The 10,070-nt window shown below is 40.2% G+C and overlaps 1 pseudogene; it reads left to right on the top strand.

The window, feature by feature from the left end:
- Positions 1-497: 497 nt before the first annotated feature.
- LOC112621575 overlaps positions 498-10,070 on the top strand; it is a 39,290-nt pseudogene continuing 29,717 nt past the window's right edge.

A 10,070-nucleotide genomic window follows, 5' to 3' on the forward strand; every position in this document is an offset into this window, starting at 1 on the left:
TTGCGAATGTTGTAAATTTCTTTCTGGTATTGTCTTTCCAGCTTCCAGAGGCTGCCACATTCTTGGGCTTATGCCCTCTCCCATCTACATCACTCCAACTCCTGCTATCATTACATCTCCTTCTCTGACTCTCTTGTCCCTTCCTCTCCCTCATAAGGAGACATGATTACATTGGGCCAACCGGGATAATCCAGAACAATTTTCCCATCTCAAAATCTTTAACTTAATCACATCTGTGAAGTCTCTTTTGCCATATAAGGTAACATATTCACAGGTTCTGAGAATTACGATGTGGACATCTTTGATCAGTTATACTTCTGCCTACCCTATCTTCTTTTCCTTCTTTACTGTGCAATATAACACACGAGAGCTGAGGCTGATCCCTGTAGACAGCTCTCCCAGAGAAAGCACTGGTCTTCTGCAGACCTCCAAGAACACGGGCTGTAGGGTAGGCTGAATGAAGGCAATCAATCCTGGTAGAACTCACTACCTGATAGATGCAGAGCTGCAACTGCAAGGATTTGCCTGTAGTTCCTGGTTATGCAGGTAGGGGGCTGGTGCTCCCCCAGCCATAAACACTGAGGTGCTAGAATTGGGCTGGAAACCCAGGGGCTCTCTTTTCATCTTATAATTGACTCTCAGCTACTGATCATGACAGAGAGGAGCTAGTTCTTCTCCCATTCATGCAGCCTAAAAGCCCCAGAGCCCAAGGACCAAAGTCCCACTCTAGGTGTCTGTTTTCCACTCTGTTAGATCGCTGTGCATTGCCCCAGAACATGATGGATAGTGGGACCCCCTTCTGCTGTCCCGATGTGGGTATTGGCTTGTCATTCTCCTTATTTTGTCATTCCCCCAACAGTACACATGTTGAGAGTGCAGGAAACATAATGTAATAGTGGACAGATCATTATAAAGTGAACACCTCTGTAACCCCTGAACAAGCCACAAAAAAGAATGCTCCAGGCCCCAGAAGTTTCCCCCTGCTTCTTCCCAGTCACATCACCTGTTCTCCCTTCTACAGGAAACCACAGCCTGGTTTTATGGTTATTACCTGATTGCGTCTTTTTTGTGGTTTTATCACTTTCTTGCGTATCCCTTGATATCGTGTTTTAGTTTTTCATAGTTTTGAACTTTATAGGGATGGACTCACACAGTATGTATTATTTTTTGTCTGGATTCTTTGGCTCATTTTTTTAAAAAGGTTAACTCGTGTGTGTGTGTGTGTGTGTGTGTGTGTCTGTGTGTCTGTGTGTAGCTATAGTTTGTTCATTTTTATTTGCAGTACATTGATTTTCTGTATAAATACACCACAACTTATCTATTGTGCTGTTGATGGACATTTGCGTTGGTTTTGTCTATTACCCATAATGCTGCCCAAAACATTCTTGTACGTGTCTCAGTTTTCTAGTCTACTATTTAATATTACTGGAAATCAGGCCTCTGTTTTTATAATGATTGCTGTTATCATTGCCAAAGGCTCCTCCTTTTAGTCATTGCTTCCTCAGGGCTTTGGATATTGCAAAAGAAAGCAGTCAGCTTGGTCCGAAGAAATCTGGGAAACATTAATGATTTCATTGTGGCGGCTTTGAAGGCAGGATTGTTTTTGTCTTGTTTACCATTAGATCCTCAGTACCTACCAGACATAGTTTGTTCCATGAGTGAATTATGGAAGTGGGCTTTGTACCATGTCAAGCCACGCGAAAGCAGTAAACCTTTCCTGAAGTTTCTGTAGGTGAGACCTATATTTCCTTACTATAATAGTCTCTCCTAATTAACCCACTGTCTTTATTATACCACATGCTCAGCAGGGTCACGATAAAGTGAGCCAGAGTTGGGAGTTTTTGATGCTTCTAATCTGAGTCCACATGGGCTTTTGGAATTTTTTTATTAGTCATACTAATAATGACTAGGAACATTCCAAGCTGTAGACTTGGGCTTTCTGTATGACACTTGAAATCCACATAGCCTTCCTCAAGGACTATCAAAATCCTAAGGTACACACTTTCCTATATATGTGATTAGGGAAAGCTGGTCCTTTTTTCGTTATTCTCAAATATTAAAACAAATTGTAAAAACGTTGAACTGGAAGAGAACCTGTAGAAGCTGTGCATTTAGATTTGGAAAAATGCAGGATGTGAGAGAAAACATTTATCATCATGATGGCTTTTAATTAGAGGAACTAATTGGGTGGAAGATGCACTTTTTTTTCTAACTAATTTATCTCAAAAACTAATTATTCATACAGCAAAAGGAAGGGAAAAAGGCCTAAATGAAGCACATGTACAAATTCTCTCTTCTTTTAACTGAGTATCTAGCATAATCACCCCAAGTCTAATTGGGCATTTCCTTTTAAAACTTCTCTTAATAGCTGCCCTGGTACCAGAGTGAGCTCCCCATTCAAAATATGCTTTTCAGCCTTTCTCAACAAGAATAGAATATTTCTCTTGACTCCACACCAAAAGTTATTTTTCCTCCCTTTGAATTTCTATATCACTAGGTTCCAATCTCCCACATGACCTTCATCACTTTCCACCTTATATTATATTTATTTATTTATACATTTATGTATATGTATATTTTATACACTTGATTCTAAGATTGTAGGGAGAAGAATGCTCCCAAATTTGTTTTGCAAACGTAAGAGTCTTGCATGTAATAGATGCTCAGTCATAATTCATATGTGTCAATATTACAGCTTATGATGAGCAAACAACACTAGAAGAGATAATCGTAGGGAAGATGCTGATGAGGCCCGGAGGGGTAAGCGTTACTAAATCTACTGGTTCCCCATTTTAATTACGGAGAGACAAAGAAAGACATTTTCTCTCCTTCTCCTCCTTCTTCTTCTTCTTCTTTTTTTGAGAAAGGGTCTTGCTCTGTCACCCAAGCTGGAGTGTAGTGGTGTCATCTTGGTTCCCTGAAACCTCCGCGTCCCACGTTCAAACGATTCTCTAGTCTCAGCTTCCCTAGTAGCTGGGATTGCAGATGCGTGCCACTATACCCAGTTAAGTTTTGTATTTTTAGTAGAGACGGGTTTCACCATGTTGGCCAGGCTGGTCTCAAATTCCTGGTCTCAAGTGATCCACCCACCTAGGCCTCCCAAAGTGCTGAGATTACAAGCATGAGCCACCACGCCCGGCCAAAAAAAACATTCTCACACTGTCAAAGGCTCAAGTGACTTATCCAAAGCAAAATAATTTATTTGAAGTTTTGTATTTGTCTTTTACATATACACACACATATATGTGGGTACATATATATTTTTATTCTTTTATAAAGAAAAATTATTTATATGGTAACAGTTGTGGAGTTTGGTTATAAAGACATGTTCTCCACCCAAGAGCATTTATTTTCCTTTATTAGAAGTTTTAATGTAAAATCAGCCAAGTTTCCTTTTGTTAAAGCCAACAAGAGTTTTTAGCACATCGTTCAGATGAATTAGTTTCCTGTTGTGTTTCACAGGCCAATCAAAGATGGGCTGGGATGGTCTCAAATTGACCCCTCTACCTACAGTGTTTCTGCTCTGTGCTTATAAAGATTGAACTTCTGTATTCTCATTCCACATCCATGAACACACACAACTCCAGCTGCTATTCAATAGATGAGCTCTGGTAAATGTAAATTTTCTAGTACATTGATGGAATTTCTATAGCAGGATGTATTGAGGCCACTTTTTTTATAAATTAGTTGACAATACAGTATTCTGTTTCACTGTACCCTTTGAAGGGAACATGAAAAGAGGGCAGTTCTACAGAAAAGCCTCCCCTCCAACCATTTCCTCAACCCCCTCTATACACTTATAAAAGGCATTGTCTTTGCCACTGCTGTTCATTCTCTGAGGCTTGGGTTCAAGGCACCTCAGAAATCTTACAGGAGAGAGGCAAAATGCAGGCCTACAGTCTTTTGCCCCTTCAACAGTGGACATGTATTAAACATTCTCAGACCTCTTCTTCATCTGTTGAAGACCAACACAATCCCTAAATTGATGAGGGTAAGAGATTGGCAAATCTGCTCCATGTTACTGACTGCTCTATTCCTTCCCATTTTCCTCACCATGGCTTGGGATAAATTATCCAGCATCCTGAGGGCTACTGTCAGGTGTCTCTGCACAGGCACTGTGCAAATATCAATTCATGCCCTCCCCCTCCTTGATGACAGATTCATCTAAGACCATTTAAGCAATCCCTTAAATTGCTTGTGTTAAGAAAGAAAGGGAACTTCAACATTGCTGGAGGGAATTTAAAATGGTACAGTCACTGTAAAAAACAATTTGGTAGTTCTTCAAAAAGTTAAACATAGAATTAGCACAGGACCCAATGAATCCACTCCAATATAAACCCATGAGTATTGAAAATATGTTATCTTACAAGAATTAGCCAGGTGTGGTGGTATGTGCCTGTAGACCCAGCTACTTAGGAGGCTGAGGTGGAAGGACTGCTTAGACCAGGAGGTCACGGCTGCAGTGAACTGTGATTGCATCACTGCACTCCAGCTTGGGCAACAGAACAAGGCCTACTCAAAAAAAAAAAAAAAGAAAAGAAAAGAAAAGAAAATATGTACATGAGTATTCATAGTAATATTATTAATAATAGCCAGAACAAAGTTCATCAACTGATGACTAGATAAACAAAATGTGGCCTATCCATACAATGAAATATTATTCAGCTATAAAAAGGAATGCACTGTTATATGTTGTATGTTCAGGGATGAAACATGGAAACATTATGCTAAATAAAACAAGCCAAACACAGAAAGCCACATATTGTATCATTCCATTTATATGAAATGTCCAGAATAGGCAAATCCTCAGAGACAGAAAGCAAATTAGTGGTTGCCAGGGGATAAGGGGAGGAGAGCTGGGACTGACTGCTAATAGGTATGAGGTTTCTTTCTGTGGTGATAGAAATGTTCTGGAATGAGAAGTGATGGCTGCATAATAGAGTGAATATACTACAAACCAATGGATGGTTGATATGGTTTTGTTGTGTCCCCATCCAAATCTCATCTTGAATTGTAGTTCCCATAATTCCCATGTGTTGTGGGAGGGACTCGGTGGGAGATAATTGAATCATGGGGGCAGTTTCCCCCATACTGTTCTTGTGGTAGTGAATAAGTCTCACAAGATATGACAGTTTTTTTTTTTTTTTTTTTTTGAGACGGAGTCTGGCTCTGTCGCCCAGGCTGGAGTGCTGTGGCCGGATCTCAGCTCACTGCAAGCTCCGCCTCCCGGGTTTACGCCATTCTCCTGCCTCAGCCTCCGGAGTAGCTGGGACTACAGGAGCCCGCCACCTCGCCCGGCTAGTTTTTTGTATTTTTTAGTAGAGACGGGGTTTCACCGTGTTAGCCAGGATGGTCTCGATCTCCCGACCTCGTGATCCGCCCGTCTCGGCCTCCCAAAGTGCTGGGATTACAAGCTTGAGCCACCGCGCCCGGCCTGATATGACAGTTTTATAAGGGGTTTCCCCTTTTGCTTGGCTCTCATTCTTTCTTGCCTGCTGCCATGTAAGATATGCCTTTCACCTTCCGCCATGTTTGTGAGGCCTCTCCACCCACATGGAACTGAGTCCATCAATCCTCTTCTTTATAAATTACCCAGTCTAGGGTATGTCTTTATCAGCAGCATGAAAATGGACAAATACAATTATACATTTTAAAGTGGTACATTTTATCTTTTATGAGTTGTATCTTAATTTAAAAAAAGACCATAACAATGCTTACAACCTACATGCTGTAGAGTAGATCATACTTACATCATTATTTTCTGGTCATACTTAGGAAAGAGTAAAGACTGTCACAGAGTTAATGAATGAATCAGTTGATGAACTGATGAATAAGTAGAATGAAAGGGAGCCTGGGAAACAGATCTTTTGTGACCTCCTCTGGGAGAGGAGACACTTAGTACAATTTTTTTTTTCTTTTTTTGGGGGCGAGTAGTAGAAAACGGAGAAGTTGGAGGGAAACATTAGCAGGACTTGACTTTACAGGGACCTTGTTTTGGAAAGGATGTCCCCAAGCAAGGAGATTCTCTTCCCTTCCCAAAACACTGTATCCTGCCATAGCCTTCTTCCACTCTGAGTGGGGCACGTGCTGCCAAGATGAAAAGCAAATCTCCCTGTAGCAGCCAAAGAAAACAAACAAAGAAAAAAAGCAACTGAAAACTGGGAGAGCAAGCAGGATTCTGCATCCTGCCTGATAACATCGTCAAAATCAAAGCCACAAAGACACACAGTCATGGCCACTGATGGAGCTTAGGGGACATCTAGGGCAGGGTTAACCAGAGTTGAGAAGGTCCCTGGACCCTCAGTGTCATCAGCCCAAGCCCCCATAATGTTGTAACTAATATTGATGGAATAACAGGGTCCTTCCCATATACAGGTTAAAGCCCAACAGATGCCTTGGACAATTTATTTATTTAACAAATATAAACCGAGATTTACTGTGCCTGAGATACACAGGGAGAGGCACAAGTCCTAGCCAAGGAAGGGCATCTTCCAGTTAGGAAGTTTCCTGGGACTGAGCTCTCAACTTCTTTCTTCTGGCCTGTCCCTTCTTCTCGCCACGTATTCTTGGCACCCTGTCTTTCTCCAGGGCCTTTCCCCCTCCTCCTCCTCACCTAAAAAGTAAAGTGTGAGGAAGCAGCCATGGGACCTGCCCCTTTCTGGCTGGGTAGGCACTCCTAGGTGAGACGAGGAACTCTGAGTGGCTCGGCTACTGCAGGAGCAGGTACCTTATCCTACCTCAGACACAGGATTGCTGTGAGGACCAAACAGCTTTCTGCTTCCGACAGTTTTATTGACTGCAAAGTATTATTCAAATGGCAGGGAAAATAGAAAAGTGTGGCATTGTTTCTCCCACACTTTTCTATGACTTCTGACATTTCAAATATAGTATTCCTCCTATTTCAAAATACTCTTAGTCCCGACTCTTAACTGAGTTGGGTCACAGGAAGTTGTTCCTTAGGACTTACTCACCAGAAAGGAAAGGAGGGTTTCCTTTCACTTCCCGTTAGAACCAGCTCCAAGCATTTCCTCCCCACCCTTCCGTCCAAAACCCTGATCACAGCGCCCCCTCGTGTAAATCCGGACAACTGCCCGGGAAATCCCCCGCCTAACCCTGGCCAAAGTCAAAGGCTGAAGGAGGGGGTCCGGTTGAACTCTGGGTGGGCGGGAACTGGGGCTCCTGCAGGGCGGCGATGCCTACAGGGCTCAGGCTCCCGTCAGGTCCGTTTGTTTCTCGTTATGCTGAATATAGACCTTATATTGCCAGATATTTTGATTTTAAAAGACAAGCTAGACACTTTCCGATTAAAACAACTGTGTAAGCCAAATAAAACAAGCTATGGGCCAGGCTGTGGGGGGCTGCAAACCGTCAGGAAGCTTTGATTTCTTGTGGAAAAGATGAAACATTGATGATAGTTAATCCCAACACATTGACAAGGAGCGATCCTGGTAACAGAATATATCTTATATGATATATAAAAATCACAACTGTGAACATATTTGACAAGGAGAAAAAAAAGAACAAACATACTTAACATACTTGCTTCTGAGTTTTCCCATCTATATTTGCTGACTATATACTGATTTTCTTAACTTCCTATATTAATCAGAATAAAACCAGAAGGTTTCAGTAAAAATTATGGGGAAAAAAACTCAAAATAGAAAAAGAAATTCCCATTAATTTTTTTCCCCACTATTTGGAGATAAAATCCATTTTCCTAAAGGTACATATTCACCAACTTCCAGAATACCAATGTCCATGAAGGGTTTTTTGAACTTTCTGGGGTAGAAATTCATAGTTCTTAAGACAACAGGCAAAGCCTGCACACTTTGGCTTCATCCCGACTCTTAGCCTCACCTCCTGTCATTCCCTTTGCTGCTCCGATCATCATACCAAACTATTTTCCTGCACGAACATTTCATTGTTTTTTTTTTTCAGAAAAGTGTATTTCTTGTTGATTAATTGCTTTTACTCTCTTTTCCATTTTTGAAACTCCCATGCGTTCTTCATATCCCAGTTTACATGTTACCTCCCACTAATCTTCAAGCAGAATAAGCTGCCCAGTCCCCAATGTGCACTTTCAAAGCTCTTAGCCCATATCTTTAGGAAAACAATTACTATTTTTCTTATAATTATTTTCTTATAATTATTTGTTTACACACGTTTTGACATTGGGAATCTACCCAAAGCTGTATTGTGTCACCGATGAGCCATAAAACTTTAAAATTATCTAGTAGATTGTAGGCTGATAAGGAATATTTGCTGTTTTGCTCTCCCAGAGCCTAGTACACCACTAGGCTCAATGCATCATATTTTAAAATAATTTTATTTTTGAATTTTTTGAATAAGTAATACTTTTTACAGTTCAAAATTCAAAAAGTGTAAGTATACAAGTGAAAAGTTTCCATTACGTCCATGTTTCCAGCCACCTAGTTTCTCTCATTGGTACATAATGTTACTCACTTATGTGGAATGAAGTCCACATTCCTCTGCATGCAGTATAATTTTTTTCCTACCATCTGTGCTTGTTTACCTTCCTAGTTCGCTCCTCTCACCTGGCTTTTGCTCTCTACTTTCCAGCCAGGACTGAAGTGGCTGTTTCCTGATATGTGACCTTAGCAATTTACTGGCTTCTTGAGATCAGACACTCTATCTTCCTCTATCATTATTAAAGACTACATACTAGCATCTGGCATATAGCAGGGCGTGAATGAAAGTTGCTCACACTTGAACAACAACTGGCCCTGTGCTTGTTCTCCTGGAACCCTTCTGAGCTCTTAGCCTCAGATGTTCTGGGACACACGTTTGGCCGTTGAGGCATTACTTCTCTGGGTATCCTGATGACAATCCCCAACCCTAACCTAATCTGAATATGTGTCTCCTTGCAATCTGAAGGAGGTGCCTAACACACAAGTAACTCCTTGAGCTGAGCTGGTTTGTTCTCCCCGTTCAAATCCTCACAGGGAAGAAGAGAAACTTGTGGGCATGCAGAGATGTTTGTCGCTATGAATGGATAAAATGGCACAGGGATACATATTATACATATGTATAATATGTATAAGATATATTTATATTTATATAATATGTAAGTAAGATATAATTTATAGTAGGTAAATGTATACTGTAAATTATGTATATTCTAAATATACATTTATAATTAATTACTAACTAATTAGCTATAACTATGTAATCATATATTTATATTAAATAAATATAAACAATATAAAATATTCGTAAAATATTAAATAACTATAAAATTATATAAATATATTATATAATTACATTGTTATATAATATGGCTAATTAATTATTAATTATTTATAAAATATATTTAGAATATACATAATTTATAGTATATATTTACATTCTACAAATTTAAAAAAAATTTTTTTAATTTTTATTATTTTTTATTATTATTATACTTTAAGTTCTAGGGTACATGTGCATAACGTGCAGGTTTGTTACATATGTATACTTGTGCCATGTTGCTATGCTGCACCCATCAACTCGTCAGCACCCATCAACTCGTCATTTACATCAGGTATAACTCCCAATGCAATCCCTCCCCCCTCCCCCCTCCCCATGATAGGCCCCGGTGTGTGATGTTCCCCTTCCCGAGTCCAAGTGATCTCATTGTTCAGTTCCCACCTATGAGTGAGAACATGCGGTGTTTGGTTTTGTGTTCTTGTGATAGTTTGCTAAGAATGATGGTTTCCAGCTGCATCCATGTCCCTACAAAGGACACAAACTCATCCTTTTTTATGGCTGCATAGTATTCCATGGTGTATATGTGCCACATTTTCTTAATCCAGTCTGTCACTGATGGACATTTGGGTTGATTCCAAGTCTTTGCTATTGTGAATAGTGCCGCAATAAACATACGTGTGCATGTGTCTTTATAGCAGCATGATTTATAATCCTTTGGGTATATACCCAGTAATGGGATGGCTGGGTCATATGGTACCTCTAGTTCTAGAGTCTTGAGGAATCGCCATACTGTTTTCCATAATGGTTGAACTAGTTTACAATCCCACCAACAGTGTAAAAGTGTTCCTATTTCTCCACATCCT

The sequence above is a fragment of the Theropithecus gelada genome, chromosome 1, assembly GCF_003255815.1.
Source record: "Theropithecus gelada isolate Dixy chromosome 1, Tgel_1.0, whole genome shotgun sequence".
Taxonomy (NCBI): Eukaryota; Metazoa; Chordata; class Mammalia; order Primates; family Cercopithecidae; genus Theropithecus; species Theropithecus gelada.